Below are 17,421 nucleotides of genomic sequence, written 5' to 3'. Positions count from 1 at the left end.
TTTATTCATTTCATTTTTATCATTTTTACCAAATCTTATATTAGTGTTGTGATAATATTTTTATGCTAGTGTTAGTGTTGTTAAGGATCACAAAGACAGACACAACACGGTACTTGTTGGGAGAAAAACATATTGAACAGAAAAGAAAATACAACAAATAAAGGGTGTGGTTATACATCAGCTCGACTGCCAAGTGTACATGACTCATGCATAAGGCTAATTAGGTACATTCTCCCCGTCTTTATAGTAAACTAGCAGGGCTACCCGGCGTTGCTCGGGACCGTATAAACAATGAAAAAACAAAAGCAGATATTGAACATATGTTTTATTCTTAGGGGAGAGGAATCTTTTATCTCAAGTTTTAGCGTTACAAACAAACATTTGTCTTTTATATATATAGATAATGACAGGTTTTTTGGGGCCCCCCCTCGAAGATAACTGATCAGTTGACCAACTTCTAGTGTTCCGTTTGACGTGAAATTTCGATATTTGTCATCCGGGTGATGGGGCTTCGATATGATACCATATTTGTCAAGTTTGGTTCCGTCTTTCAAAAGTTTTAACGTTACAAACAAACATACATACATACACACAGACGTTTGGCTTTTATATATATAGACTAGCAGGGCTACCCGGCGTTGCTCGGGACCGTATAAACAATGAAAAAACAAAAGCAGATATTGAACATATGTTTGATTCTTAGGGGAGAGGAATCTTTCATCTCTATGTATTATTTGTTTTATCTACCCTAGGACTGATATTGTTCATGTTTTATCCCTAGCATAGGTAATTTACAGCATGTATATGAAATTGTTTTACCTTAGGGAGAAGAGAACAGGTAATATACAACATAATGTGTCTATATTACATCCCTGGCAACGCCTAGAAACCAGCTAGAACATGTATTTCAGTCAATCTTTATTATATCCTGGGCTATGCCGGGAAACCAGCTAATCTCTTTTTAGTGACTTGACCACCAAAATACCTCCCTAAGTGTGTCCTTTCTTTTGAACTTATTAGATATAGGTATCTAGAAATGTGTGTGAAATTTTGTTGAATGCATTGTTCACTATGATTTTCTTATTGTTCTACACAATATCAACTGTAGCGAAATAACACAGTAAACTTAGTGTAGTGTTAGAATAAAGAGCAAAGGAAAAAATTAGAATCATATTTTGTAATTGCAAATCTAAATTTGCTAGCATGTACCAGTATTTGCCAGGTTGTGGAAATTTGGAACTTATAACATATGTAGTGGCCTTTTCCTAGATACCTATTGCTAAAAATTATACTTTCATTTTGTTAGAAAAATCTCTCTTCAGATGCCCTGCATCATTCAAAATAAAAACAAATATTTTTATAATTGTTTCAGTATATTGCTACACAATGTGAAAGTTTTTAACGTTTGTAAAAAAAATCATGAATGTGCTTATATTGCAAAAAAGAAAATATCAGTGCACAGTATTGAAAGTGTTTGAGATTCAAAAGTCTGTAACATTTCTACTAACTTCATAAGATGTCATGTGAGAAACTGAATTGAATATCAAGACATTATCTGAAGCGTTTTTATTTTGGTGTAACATATGTGTTTACAGTGAACCTTAACTTTTAATAAACAGATTGGTATGCAATGACATAGGCTAAGAATCTTTAAAATATATATAAATTGGAAAAATGTGTGAACAAATGAAAAAAAAATGATCCGCTCCACTTGATGACATCAAGCACAGTAATATTTTAGTGAAGAAAATATGAAATTGATGTTCAGTGATTAGTTTGGATGAATGAGAAAATGTAATTGTTTGATGCATAAAAATAACTCAGTTGCTGTATTTGATATTAAGCAGCAAAATATAGTGATTTGAATATTTGGGAAAACATCAAACCAGATTATGTAAAAAGAAAAAAAAAAGATGAAATTAGAAAATATATATTTTATGTTTATGAGTTCTGCCAATCAAAATTTTGTGGCAGAAATTGGGTGATTACCATGCAATTTTATTTTGGTAAAATTCTTAAATTATTAGAATGTTTATTATAATTTCTAATTAGTGACTTGTTATAATCAAAATCCGCCCTAAAGAGTGTCCTTTCTTTTATTAGGTATCAGAGTAGGTATCAAGATTTCTACTTCTGTACAAATGTGATATTTCAGATCTGTACATAAAAAATTTGTTGAATATATAGGTTGAGAATTGTTCTGTGTCGCTCTCTCTCACACACACACGCATTCTCACTTTTATAGATATAATAGATAGATTACTCTAGATATATTTCCATATGTCTGAATACCCTATATACAAATTTTCAAATCTGTAGATAAAAAAATTTGTTGAGTATATAGGTTGAAAATTGTTCTCTCTCTCTCTCTCACACACACATTCTCAATTTTAGAGATATAATAGATAGATTATGCTAGATATATTTCCATATGTCTGAATACCCTATATACAAATTTTCTAATCTGTAGATCCAATATTTGTTGAATATATAGGTTGAAAATTGTTCTTACTCTCTCTCTCTCTCTCTCTGGCTACCTCACACACACATTCTAACTTTTATAGATATAATAGATAGATTATGCTAGATATATTTCCATATGTGTGAATACCCTATATACAAATTTTCTAATTTGTAGATAAAAAATTTGTAGAGTGCATAGGTTGAGAATTGTTCTCTCTATCTCTCACACACACACATTCTAACTTTTAATGATATAATAGATTATGCTAGATATATTTCGATATTTCTGAATACCCTATATATAAAAATTTGTTGAATGTATAGGTTGAGAACTGTTCTCTCTCTCTCTCTCTCTCTCTCGCTCACACACACACACATTCTCACTTTTATAGATATAATAGAAAGATTATCCTAGATATATTTCTATTTGTATGAATACTCTATATACAAATTTTAAAATCTGTAGATAAAGAATTTGTTGAGTATATGGGTTGAGAATTGTTCTCTCTCTCTCTCTCTCTCTCTCACACACACACACACATTCTCACTTTTATAGATATAATAGATTATGCTAGATATATTTCCATATGTCTGAATACCCTATATACAAATTTTCAAATCTGTAGATAAAAAATTTGTTGAGTATATAGGTTGAGAATTGTTCTCTCTCTCTCTATCACACACATTCTCACTTTTATAGATATAATAGACAGATTATGCCAGATATATTGAAATATGTCTGAATGCCCAATATACAAATTTTGAAATCTGTAGATAAAAAATTTGTTGTATACATAGGTTGACAATTGTCCTCTCTCTCACACACACACACATTCTCACTTTTATACATATAATAGATAGATTATGCTAGATATATTTCTATATGTCTGAACACCCTATATACAAATGTTCAAATCTGTGGATAAAAAATTTGTTGAATGTATAGGTTGAGAATTTTTATCTCTCTCTTTTTCTCTCTCTCTCTCTCGCTATCTCACACACACGCATTCTCACTTTTATAGATAAAATAGATAGATTATGCTAGATATATTTCCATATGTCTGAATACCCTATATACAAAGTTTCAAATCTGTAGATAAAAAATTTGTTGAATATATAGGTTTAGAATTGTTCTCTCTCTCTCTCTCTCTCACACACACATTCTAACTTTTGTAGTTATAATAGATAGATTATGCTAGATATATTTCCATATGTCTGAATACCCTATATACAAATTTTCTCAACTGTAGGTAAAAAATTTGTTGAGTATGTAGGTTAAGAATTGTTCTCTCTCTCTCTCTCTCTCACACACACACACACACACAAGTTCTCACTTTTATAGATATAATAGATAGATTATGCTAGATATATTTCTATATGTCTGCCTACCCTATATACAAATTTCCAAATCTGTGCCCAAAAATGTGTGGAATATATAGGTTGAGAATTGTTCTCTCTCTCTCTCACACACATATTCTCACTTTTATAGGTTATATAGGTTGAGAATTTTTTGCTCTTTCCATCACTCACATTCACACTTTTATAGATATAATACATAGATTATGCCAGATATATGTACATATGTCTGAATACCCAATATACACATTTTCAAATCTGTAGATAAAAAATTAGTTGAATATATAGGTTGAGAATTGTTCTCTCTCTCTCTCTTTCTCTCTCTCTCACACACACATTCTCACTTTTATAGATATAATAGATAGATTATGCTAGATATATTTCCATACGTCTGAATACCCTATATCCAAATTTTCTAATATGTAGATAAAAAATTTGTTGAATATATAGGGTGAGAATTTTCCTTCCTCTCTTTCTCTCTCTCTCTTTCTCACACACACACAAGCTGAAAATTGTTCTCTCTCTCTCTCTGACTCTCTCTCTCTCTCACACACACACACACATGGTCATTTTATAGATATAATAGATAGGTTATGCTAGATATATTTCTATATGTCTGAATACCCTATATACAAATTTTTAAATCTGTAGATAAAAAATTTGTTGAGTATATAGGTTGAGAATTGTTCTTTCTCTCTCTCTCACACACACATTCTCACTTTTATAGATATAATAGATTATGCTAGATATATTTCCAAATGTCTGAATACCCTATATACAAATTTTCAAATCTGTAAAGATAGAATTTGTTGAATATATAGGTTGAGAATTGTTCTCTCTCTCTCTCTTTCACACACATTCTCACTTTTATAGATATAATAGATAGATTATGCTAGATATATTTCCTTATGTCTGAATACCCTATATACAAATTATCAAATCTGTAGATACAAAATTTGTTGAGTATATAGGTTGAGAATTGTTCTCTCTCTCTCTCTCTCTCTCACTCACTCACTCACTCACTCACTCACAAACACACACACACATTCTACCTTTTATAGATATAATAGATTATGCTAGATATATTTCCATATGTCTGAATACCCTGTATACAAATTTTCAGATCTGTACATAAAAATTAGTTGAATATATAGGTTGAGAATTGTTCTCTCTCTCTCTCTTCTCTCTCTCTCTTTCACACACATTCTCACTTTTCTAGATATAATAGATAGATTATGCTAGATATATTTCCATATGTCTGAATACCCTATATACAAATTTTATAATCGGTAGATAAAAAATTTGTTGAATATATAGGGTGAGAATTGTACTTACTCTCTATCTCTCTCTCTCTCTCTCTCTCTCACGCACACATTCTCACTTTTATGGATATAATAGATAGATTATGCTGGATATATTTCCATATGTCTGAATACCCTATATACAAATGGTCAAATCTGTAGATAACAAATTTATTGAATAGATAGGTTGAGAATTGTTCTCTCTCTCTCTCTCGCAACCTTACACACACAACCACACGCAAACATTCTGACTTTTATAGATATAATAGATCGATTATGCTAGATATATTTCCATATGTCTGAATACCCAATATACAAATTTTCAAATCTGTAGGTAAAAAATTTGTTGAATATATAGGTTGAGAATTGTTCTCTCTCTCTCACACACTCACATTCTCACTTTTATAGATATAATGTATAGATTATGCTAGATATATTTCTATATGTCTGAATACCCTATATACAAAGTTTAAAATCCGTAGATAAAAATACGTTGAGTATATAGGTTGAGAATTGTTCTCTCTCTCTCTTACGCACACACACACACACACACACATTGTCACTTTTATAGATATAATAGATAGATTATGCTAGATATATTTCCATATGTCTGAATACCCTATATACAAATTTTCAAATCTGTAGATAAAAAATGTATTGAATATATAGGTTGAGAATTGTTGTCTCTCTCTCTCTCTCTCTCTCTCTCTCTCTCTCTCTCTCTCTCTCTGGCTACCTCACACACACACACATTTTCACTTTTATAGATATAATAGATAGATTATGCTAGATATATTTCCATATGTCTGAATACCCTATATACAAACTTTCAAATCTGTAGATAAAAAATTTGTTGAGTATATAGGTTGAGAATTGTTCTCTCTCTCTCACACGAAACTGTGCGCTCGGCTTCTTCCCCCCCTTCCCACCCCAAATGCTTGGGAAACTGTGCACTGTTTTTGTTGGTTTTCAAGCTGCCTCTTCCCCCCCCACACACACACACAGTTTAACAGTAGTAGGAGGTCAAGAGAAAGAGGGTGAGAGAGAGAGAAGAGTAAGTTGGTGAGAGAGAGAGAAAAGAGAAAGAGGGTGTTGGTTTTATATTTTTATTATCGTCTAATATTTTGAAAGCTGAATTTCTAATAAAATGTGCATCTATAGGAGATAATGCCTGGGAATGTGTTCCCCCCCCCCACAGTTTAACAGTGGTGTGACGTCAAGAGAAAGAGGGTGAGAGAGAGGGAAGAGTAAGTGGGTGAGAGAGAGAAAGAGAGAGAAAAAAAAGAAAGACGGTGTTGGTTTTGTGAAAAAAGTTGTTATTTACAATTGTTCGCATTCTTGGCCTTTTGGTCAAGATCAAAGTGTAGTATCTGTTCTTCAGATGCTGCACTTCTATTTCTTGTTCTCTTTCGGTGGAGGAGAAATCCTCCACGACTGAGACAATTTTTATTTTTGTACCTTTTCTCCACGTTAAAAAACGACCCTGGTGTCTAACTCTGTCCCGTGGGGAGGCATAGTAAATAGGTACAATTGTTCGCCATTAGTGGATGTTGACGTCACGTCACGTGACATGACTAAGCGTTTTTGGATTATGTAATATTAACATTAAAATGACAGGTTTTTTGGGGGGCCCCCCCTAGGAGAAAATGATCAGTTCACCCCCTTTTAATGGTCCGTTTGGTGTGGAATTTCGATATTTGTCATGCGGGTGATCAAGGTTCAATATGATACATAATTTGTCAACTTTGGTTGTGTCTGTCAAAAGTTTGAGCTGACGTCACGTCACGTGACACGTATTGAATAACGTTAAAATGACAGGTTTTTTTGGGGGCCCCCCTAGGAGAAAAACGATCAGTTGACCCCTTTCTACTGGTCCGTTTGACGTGAAATTTCGATATTTGTCATCCGGGTGATCAAGGTGCAATATGATACCAAATTTGTCAACTCTGGTTCCGTCTTTCAAAAGTTTTAGCGTTACAAACAAACATACATACATACATACATACACACCGATTTTTGCCTTTTATATATATAGACTAGCAGGGCTACCCGGCGTTGCTCGGGACCGTATAAACAATGAAAAAACAAAAGCAGATATTGAACATATGTTTGATTCTTAGGGGAGAGGAATCTTTCATCTCTATGTATTATTTGTTTTATCTACCCTAGGACTGATATTGTTCATGTTTTATCCCTAGCATAGGTAATTTACAGCATGTATATGAAATTGTTTTACCTTAGGGAGAAGAGAACAGGTAATATACAACATAATGTGTCTATATTACATCCCTGGCAACGCCTAGAAACCAGCTAGAACATGTATTTCAGTCAATCTTTATTATATCCTGGGCTATGCCGGGAAACCAGCTAATCTCTTTTTAGTGACTTGACCACCAAAATACCTCCCTAAGTGTGTCCTTTCTTTTGAACTTATTAGATATAGGTATCTAGAAATGTGTGTGAAATTTTGTTGAATGCATTGTTCACTATGATTTTCTTATTGTTCTACACAATATCAACTGTAGCGAAATAACACAGTAAACATAGTGTAGTGTTAGAATAAAGAGCAAAGGAAAAAATTAGAATCATATTTTGTAATTGCAAATCTAAATTTGCTAGCATGTACCAGTATTTGCCAGGTTGTGGAAATTTGGAACTTATAACATATGTAGTGGCCTTTTCCTAGATACCTATTGCTAAAAATTATACTTTCATTTTGTTAGAAAAATCTCTCTTCAGATGCCCTGCATCATTCAAAATAAAAACAAATATTTTTATAATTGTTTCAGTATATTGCTACACAATGTGAAAGTTTTTAACGTTTGTAAAAAAAATCATGAATGTGCTTATATTGCAAAAAAGAAAATATCAGTGCACAGTATTGAAAGTGTTTGAGATTCAAAAGTCTGTAACATTTCTACTAACTTCATAAGATGTCATGTGAGAAACTGAATTGAATATCAAGACATTATCTGAAGCGTTTTTATTTTGGTGTAACATATGTGTTTACAGTGAACCTTAACTTTTAATAAACAGATTGGTATGCAATGACATAGGCTAAGAATCTTTAAAATATATATAAATTGGAAAAATGTGTGAACAAATGAAAAAAAAATGATCCGCTCCACTTGATGACATCAAGCACAGTAATATTTTAGTGAAGAAAATATGAAATTGATGTTCAGTGATTAGTTTGGATGAATGAGAAAATGTAATTGTTTGATGCATAAAAATAACTCAGTTGCTGTATTTGATATTAAGCAGCAAAATATAGTGATTTGAATATTTGGGAAAACATCAAACCAGATTATGTAAAAAGAAAAAAAAAAGATGAAATTAGAAAATATATATTTTATGTTTATGAGTTCTGCCAATCAAAATTTTGTGGCAGAAATTGGGTGATTACCATGCAATTTTATTTTGGTAAAATTCTTAAATTATTTGAATGTTTATTATAATTTCTAATTAGTGACTTGTTATAATCAAAATCCGCCCTAAAGAGTGTCCTTTCTTTTATTAGGTATCAGAGTAGGTATCAAGATTTCTACTTCTATACAAATGTGATATTTCAGATCTGTACATAAAAAATTTGTTGAATATATAGGTTGAGAATTGTTCTGTGTCGCTCTCTCTCACACACACACGCATTCTCACTTTTATAGATATAATAGATAGATTACTCTAGATATATTTCCATATGTCTGAATACCCTATATACAAAGTTTCAAATCTGTAGATAAAAAAATTTGTTGAGTATATAGGTTGAAAATTGTTCTCTCTCTCTCTCTCACACACACATTCTCAATTTTAGAGATATAATAGATAGATTATGCTAGATATATTTCCATATGTCTGAATACCCTATATACAAATTTTCTAATCTGTAGATCAAATATTTGTTGAATATATAGGTTGAAAATTGTTCTTACTCTCTCTCTCTCTCTCTCTCTCTCTCTCTCTGGCTACCTCACACACACATTCTAACTTTTATAGATATAATAGATAGATTATGCTAGATATATTTCCATATGTGTGAATACCCTATATACAAATTTTCTAATTTGTAGATAAAAAATGTGTAGAGTGCATAGGTTGAGAATTGTTCTCTCTATCTCTCACACACACACATTCTAACTTTTAAAGATATAATAGATTATGCTAGATATATTTCGATATTTCTGAATACCCTATATATAAAAATTTGTTGAATGTATAGGTTGAGAACTGTTCTCTCTCTCTCTCTCTCTCTCTCTCTCTCGCTCACACACACACACATTCTCACTTTTATAGATATAATAGAAAGATTATCCTAGATATATTTCTATTTGTATGAATACTCTATATACAAATTTTAAAATCTGTAGATAAAGAATTTGTTGAGTATATGGGTTGAGAATTGTTCTCTCTCTCTCTCTCTCTCTCTCTCTCTCTCTCTCTCTCACACACACACACACATTCTCACTTTTATTGATATAATAGATTATGCTAGATATATTTCCATATGTCTGAATACCCTATATACAAATTTTCAAATCTGTAGATAAAAAATTTGTTGAGTATATAGGTTGAGAATTGTTCTCTCTCTCTCTATCACACACATTCTCACTTTTATAGATATAATAGACAGATTATGCCAGATATATTGAAATGTGTCTGAATGCCCAATATACAAATTTTGAAATCTGTAGATAAAAAATTTGTTGTATACATAGGTTGACAATTGTCCTCTCTCTCACACACACACACATTCTCACTTTTATACATATAATAGATAGATTATGCTAGATATATTTCTATATGTCTGAACACCCTATATACAAATGTTCAAATCTGTGGATAAAAAATTTGTTGAATGTATAGGTTGAGAATTTTTATCTCTCTCTTTTTCTCTCTCTCTCTCTCGCTATCTCACACACACGCATTCTCACTTTTATAGATAAAATAGATAGATTATGCTAGATATATTTCCATATGTCTGAATACCCTATATACAAAGTTTCAAATCTGTAGATAAAAAATTTGTTGAATATATAGGTTTAGAATTGTTCTCTCTCTCTCTCTCACACACACATTCTAACTTTTGTAGTTATAGTAGATAGATTATGCTAGATATATTTCCATATGTCTGAATACCCTATATACAAATTTTCTAAAATGTAGGTAAAAAATTTGTTGAGTATGTAGGTTAAGAATTGTTCTCTCTCTCTCTCTCTCTCACACACACACACACACACAAGTTCTCACTTTTATAGATATAATAGATAGATTATGCTAGATATATTTCTATATGTCTGCCTACCCTATATACAAATTTCCAAATCTGTGCCCAAAAATGTGTGGAATATATAGGTTGAGAATTGTTCTCTCTCTCTCTCTCTCTCTCACACATATTCTCACTTTTATAGGTTATATAGGTTGAGAATTTTTTGCTCTTTCCATCACTCACATTCACACTTTTATAGATATAATACATAGATTATGCCAGATATATTTACATATGTCTGAATACCCAATATACACATTTTCAAATCTGTAGATAAAAAATTAGTTGAATATATAGGTTGAGAATTGTTCTCTCTCTCTCTCTTTCTCTCTCTCTCACACACACATTCTCACTTTTATAGATATAATAGATAGATTATGCTAGATATATTTCCATACGTCTGAATACCCTATATCCAAATTTTCTAATATGTAGATAAAAAATTTGTTGAATATATAGGGTGAGAATTTTCCTTCCTCTCTTTCTCTCTCTCTCTTTCTCACACACACACAAGCTGAAAATTGTTCTCTCTCTCTCTCTCTCTGACTCTCTCTCTCTCTCTCTCTCACACACACACACATGGTCATTTTATAGATATAATAGATAGGTTATGCTAGATATATTTCTATATGTCTGAATACCCTATATACAAATTTTTAAATCTGTAGATAAAAAATTTGTTGAGTATATAGGTTGAGAATTGTTCTTTCTCTCTCTCTCACACACACATTCTCACTTTTATAGATATAATAGATTATGCTAGATATATTTCCAAATGTCTGAATACCCTATATACAAATTTTCAAATCTGTAAAGATAGAATTTTTTGAATATATAGGTTGAGAATTGTTCTCTCTCTCTCTCTTTCACACACATTCTCACTTTTATAGATATAATAGATAGATTATGCTAGATATATTTCCTTATGTCTGAATACCCTATATACAAATTATCAAATCTGTAGATACAAAATTTGTTGAGTATATAGGTTGAGAATTGTTCTCTCTCTCTCTCTCTCACTCACTCACTCACTCACTCACACACACACACATTCTACCTTTTATAGATATAATAGATTATGCTAGATATATTTCCATATGTCTGAATAACCTGTATACAAATTTTCAGATCTGTACATAAAAATTAGTTGAATATATAGGTTGAGAATTGTTCTCTCTCTCTCTCTTCTCTCTCTCTCTTTCACACACATTCTCACTTTTCTAGATATAATAGATAGATTATGCTAGATATATTTCCATATGTCTGAATACCCTATATACAAATTTTCTAATCGGTAGATATAAAATTTGTTGAATATATAGGGTGAGAATTGTACTTACTCTCTCTCTCTCTCTCTCTCTCTCTCTCTCACGCACACATTCTCACTTTTATGGATATAATAGATAGATTATGCTGGATATATTTCCATATGTCTGAATACCCTATATACAAATGGTCAAATCTGTAGATAACAAATTTATTGAATAGATAGGTTGAGAATGGTTCTCTCTCTCTCTTTCTCGCAACCTTACACACACAACCACACGCAAACATTCTGACTTTTATAGATATAATAGATCGATTATGCTAGATATATTTCCATATGTCTGAATACCCAATATACAAATTTTCAAATCTGTAGGTAAAAAATTTGTTGAATATATAGGTTGAGAATTGTTCTCTCTCTCTCACACACTCACATTCTCACTTTTATAGATATAATGTATAGATTATGCTAGATATATTTCTATATGTCTGAATACCCTATATACAAAGTTTAAAATCCGTAGATAAAAATACGTTGAGTATATAGGTTGAGAATTGTTCTCTCTCTCTCTTACGCACACACACACACACACACACACACACACACACATTTTCACTTTTATAGATATAATAGATAGATTATGCTAGATATATTTCCATATGTCTGAATACCCTATATACAAATTTTCAAATCTGTAGATAAAAATGTATTGAATATATAGGTTGAGAATTGTTGTCTCTCTCTCTCTCTCTCTCTCTCTCTCTCTCTCTCTCTCTGGCTACCTCACACACACACACATTTTCACTTTTATAGATATAATAGATAGATTATGCTAGATATATTTCCATATGTCTGAATACCCTATATACAAACTTTCAAATCTGTAGATAAAAAATTTGTTGAGTATATAGGTTGAGAATTGTTCTCTCTCTCTCACACGAAACTGTGCGCTCGGCTTCTTCCCCCCCTTCCCACCCCAAATGCTTGGGAAACTGTGCACTGTTTTTGTTGGTTTTCAAGCTGCCTCTTCCCCCCCCCCCACACACACAGTTTAACAGTAGTAGGAGGTCAAGAGAAAGAGGGTGAGAGAGAGAGAAGAGTAAGTTGGTGAGAGAGAGAGAAAAGAGAAAGAGGGTGTTGGTTTTATATTTTTATTATCGTCTAATATTTTGAAAGCTGAATTTCTAATAAAATGTGCATCTATAGGAGATAATGCCTGGGAATGTGTTCCCCCCCCCCACAGTTTAACAGTGGTGTGACGTCAAGAGAAAGAGGGTGAGAGAGAGGGAAGAGTAAGTGGGTGAGAGAGAGAAAGAGAGAGAAAAAAAAGAAAGACGGTGTTGGTTTTGTGAAAAAAGTTGTTATTTACAATTGTTCGCATTCTTGGCCTTTTGGTCAAGATCAAAGTGTAGTATCTGTTCTTCAGATGCTGCACTTCTATTTCTTGTTCTCTTTCGGTGGAGGAGAAATCCTCCACGACTGAGACAATTTTTATTTTTGTACCTTTTCTCCACGTTAAAAAACGACCCTGGTTTCTAACTCTGTCCCGTGGGGAGGCATAGTAAATAGGTACAATTGTTCGCCATTAGTGGATGTTGACGTCACGTCACGTGACATGACTAAGCGTTTTTAACATTTTTTGTTTTAATTATAAAGTCTACACTTAATTTTATAGAAAATGATGTATATATAATAGAAAAAAAAAATTACTGGTTTTGTTGGATTCAAGTGGATCCCCCCCCCTCCAGTTTTAGAGATAGCAGGTCACGTGGTAATATACAAAATGGCTAGCGTAAATATAAAGATCGGTTTTTTTATCGACGAATATTTTGAAAGCTGAATTTTTTTTTATTCCTGTACATTTTTTCCTGATATTTTTCGTTAAAACTCTTGTATAAATACTATTTTTAACCAGTTAAATACGTTGGAGACATTGTCATGGAGTTTAATAATCTCTAGAACAAAGCAGAAGAGAAATTACAAAAGTATCGGTAAAACAAAGTGTTTGTTTACATTTGTTCGCCATTACTGGATGTTGACGTCACGTCACGTGACATGACTAAGCGTTTTTGGATTATGTAATATTAACATTAAAATGACAGGTTTTTTGGGGGGCCCCCCTAGGAGAGAAATGATCAGTTCACCCCCTTTTAATGGTCCGTTTGGTGTGGAATTTCGATATTTGTCATGCGGGTGATCAAGGTTCAATATGATACATAATTTGTCAACTTTGGTTGTGTCTGTCAAAAGTTTGAGCTGACGTCACGTCACGTGACACGTATTGAATAACGTTAAAATGACAGGTTTTTTGGGGGGCCCCCCTAGGAGAAAAACGATCAGTTGACCCCTTTCTACTGGTCCGTTTGACGTGAAATTTGCTCGGGACCGTATAAACAATGAAAAAACAAAAGCAGATATTGAACATATGTTTTATTCTTAGGGGAGACGAATCTTTCATCTCTATGTATTATTTGTTTTATCTACCCCCGGACTGGTATTGTTCATGTTTTATCCCTAGCATAGGTAATTTACAGCATGTATATGAAATTGTTTTACCTTAGGGAGAAGAGAACAGGTAATATACAACATAATGTGTCTATATTACATCCCTGGCAACGCCTAGAAACCAGCTAGAACATGTATTTCAGTCAATCTTTATTACATCCTGGGCTATGCCGGGAAACCAGCTAATCTCTATTTAGTGACTTGACCACCAAAATACCTCCCTAAGTGTGTCCTTTCTTTTGAACTTATTAGATATAGGTATCTAGAAATGTGTGTGAAATTTTGTTGAATGCATTGTTCACTATGATTTTCTTATTGTTCTACACAATATCAACTGTAGCGAAATAAAACAGTAAACTTAGTGTAGTGTTAGAATAAAGAGCAAAGGAAAAAATTAGAATCATATTCTGTAATTGCAAATCTAAATTTGCTAGCGTGTACCAGTATTTGCCAGGTTGTGGAAATTTGGAATTTATAACGTATGTAGTGGCCTTTTCCTAGATACCTATTGCTAAAATTATACTTTCATTTTGTTAGAAAAATCTCTCTTCGGATGCCCTGCATCATCCAAAATAAAAACAAATATTTTTATAATTGTTTCAGTACATTGCTACACATTGTGAAATTTGTTGACGTTTGTAAAAAAAAATCATGAATGTGCTTATATTCCAAAAAAGAAAATATCAGTGCACAGTATTGAAAGTGTTTGAGATTCAAAAGTCTGTAACATTTCTACTAACTTCATAAGATGTCATGTGAGAAACTTAATTGAATATCAAGACATTATCTGAAGCGTTTTTATTTTGGTGTAACGTATGTGTTTACAGTGAACCGTAACTTTTAATAAACAGCTTGGTATGCAATGACATAGGCTAAGAATCTTAGACAAAATATATATAAATTGGAAAAATGTGTGAACAAATGAAAAAAAAATGATCCGCTCCACTTGATGACATCAAGCACAGTAATATTTTAGTGAAGAAAATATGAAATTGATGTTCAGTGATTAGTTTGGATGAATGAGAAAATGTAATTGTTTGATGCATAAAAAATAACTCATTTGCTGTATTTGATATTAAGCAGCAAAATATAGTGATTTGAATATTAAGGAAAACATCAAATCAGATTATATAAAAAAAAAGATGAAATTAGAAAATATATATTTTCTGTTTATGAGTTTTGCCAATCAAAATTTTGTGGCAGAAATTGGGTGATTACCATGCAATTTTATTTTGATAAAATTCTTAAATTATTTCAATGTTTATTATAATTTCTTATTAGTGACTTGTTATCATCAAAATCCGCCCCAAAGAGTGTCCTTTCTTTTATTAGGTATCAGAATAGGTATCCAGATTTCTACTTCTATACAAATGTGATATTTCGGATCTGTAGATAAACAATTTGTTGCATATATAAGCTGAGAATTGTTCTCTCTCATTCTCTCTCTCACACACCCACACATTCTCACTTTTATAGATATAATAGATAAATTATGCTAGATATATTTCCATGTGTCTGAATAATCTATATACAAATTTTCAAATCTGTAGATAAAAAATTTGTTGAGTATATAGGTTGAGAATTGTTCTCTCTCTCTCTCTCTCCTCTCACGCATGCTCACTTTTATAGATATAATAGATAGATTATGCTAGATATATTTCCATATGTCTGAATACACTATATAAAAATTTTCTAATCTGTAGATAAAAATTTGTTGAATATAAAGGGTGAGAATTGTTCTTACTCTCTCTCTCTCACACACAGACATATTCTCACTTTTATAGACATAATAGATAGATTATGCTAGATATATTTCCATATGTCTGAATACCCTATATACAAATTATCTAATCTGTAGATAAAAAATTTGTTGATTATATAGGTTGAGAATTGCTCTCTCTCTCACAGACACACACATTTTCACTTTTGTAGATATAATAGATAGATTATGCTAGATATATTTCCATATGTATGAATACCCTTTATAACAAATTTAAAATCTGTAGATAAAAAATTTGTTGAATATATAGGTTAAGAATTGTTCTCTCTCTCTCTCTCTACCTCACACACACCCACACACACAAACATTCTGACTTTTATAGATATAATAGATAGATTATGCTAGATATATTCCATATGTCTGAATACCCTATATACAAATTTTCTAATCTGTAGATAAAAAATTTGTTGAATATTTTCAACCCTTATCCTCGAGTGGCGTCTGGGCCTTGATAAGTAGTAATGCGTATTTAGCAAAATATAAATATATATATATATAACAAATTTACTGAATTTCCATTACTAACGATTACTGTATTGTCCAATTGACTACTGCGCTTTTCAACCCTTATCCTCGAGTGGCCTCTGGGCCTTGAGAAGTAGTAATTACTAACGATTACTATATTGACCAATGGACTACTGCACTTTTTAACCCTTATCCTCGGGTGGCCTCTGGGCCTTATTGTCCAATTGACTACTGTGGACTTTTTAACTCTTATGCTCGAGTGGCCTCTGGGCCTTGATAAGTGGAAATGACCAAGTAACAAAAAATAGGTATATAACAAATTTACTGAATTTCCATTACTAACGATTACTATATTGTCCAATTGACTACTGTGCACTTTTCAATCCTTATCCTCGAGTGGCCTCTGGGCCTTGATAAATGGTAATGCGTATGTAACAAAATATACATATATATAACAAATTTACTGAATTTCCATTACTAACGATTACTATATTGTCCAATTGACTACTGCACTTTTAAACGCTTATCCTCGAGTGGCCTCTGGGCCTTGATAAGTGGTAATACCATCGAGTGGCCTCTGGGCCTTAATAAGTGGTTGTGCCTAAGTAACAAAAAATAGGTATATTACAAATATCCCGCATTTCCATTACAACCGACTACTACGGTGCACTTTTCAATCCTTATCCTCGAGTGGCCTGTGGGCTTTGATAAGTGGTAATGCGTATTTAACAAAATATTAATATATATATAACAAATTTACTGAATTTCCATTACTAACAATTACTATATTTTGTCCAATTGACTACTGCACTTTTCAACACTTATCCTCTAGTGGCCTCTGGGCCTTGATAAGTGGTAATGCCTATCTAAACAAAATATAAATATATATATAACAAATTTCCCGACTTTCCATTACTAACGATTACTATGTTGTCCAATTAACTACTGCCATTTTCAACCCTTATCCTCGGGTGGCCTCTGGGCCTTATTGTCCAATTGACTACTGTGCACATTTAACTCT

General features: G+C 32.1%; 2 pseudogenes; both read left to right on the top strand.

Moving 5' to 3' along the window:
• Positions 1-6,449: 6,449 nt before the first annotated feature.
• On the top strand, positions 6,450-6,583 carry LOC145275019 (U2 spliceosomal RNA; annotated as a pseudogene).
• Positions 6,584-13,024: 6,441 nt separating this feature from the next.
• On the top strand, positions 13,025-13,158 carry LOC145275020 (U2 spliceosomal RNA; annotated as a pseudogene).
• The last annotated feature ends 4,263 nt before the right edge of the window (positions 13,159-17,421 follow it).

Source organism: Euprymna scolopes, unplaced genomic scaffold (genome assembly GCF_053919585.1).
Source record: "Euprymna scolopes isolate OS-2025 unplaced genomic scaffold, ASM5391958v1 sca54, whole genome shotgun sequence".
In the NCBI taxonomy this organism is placed as follows: Eukaryota; Metazoa; Mollusca; class Cephalopoda; order Sepiida; family Sepiolidae; genus Euprymna; species Euprymna scolopes.
Note: the sequence above shows the minus strand (reverse complement) of the source record. Positions and strands in the feature narration are given on the sequence as shown.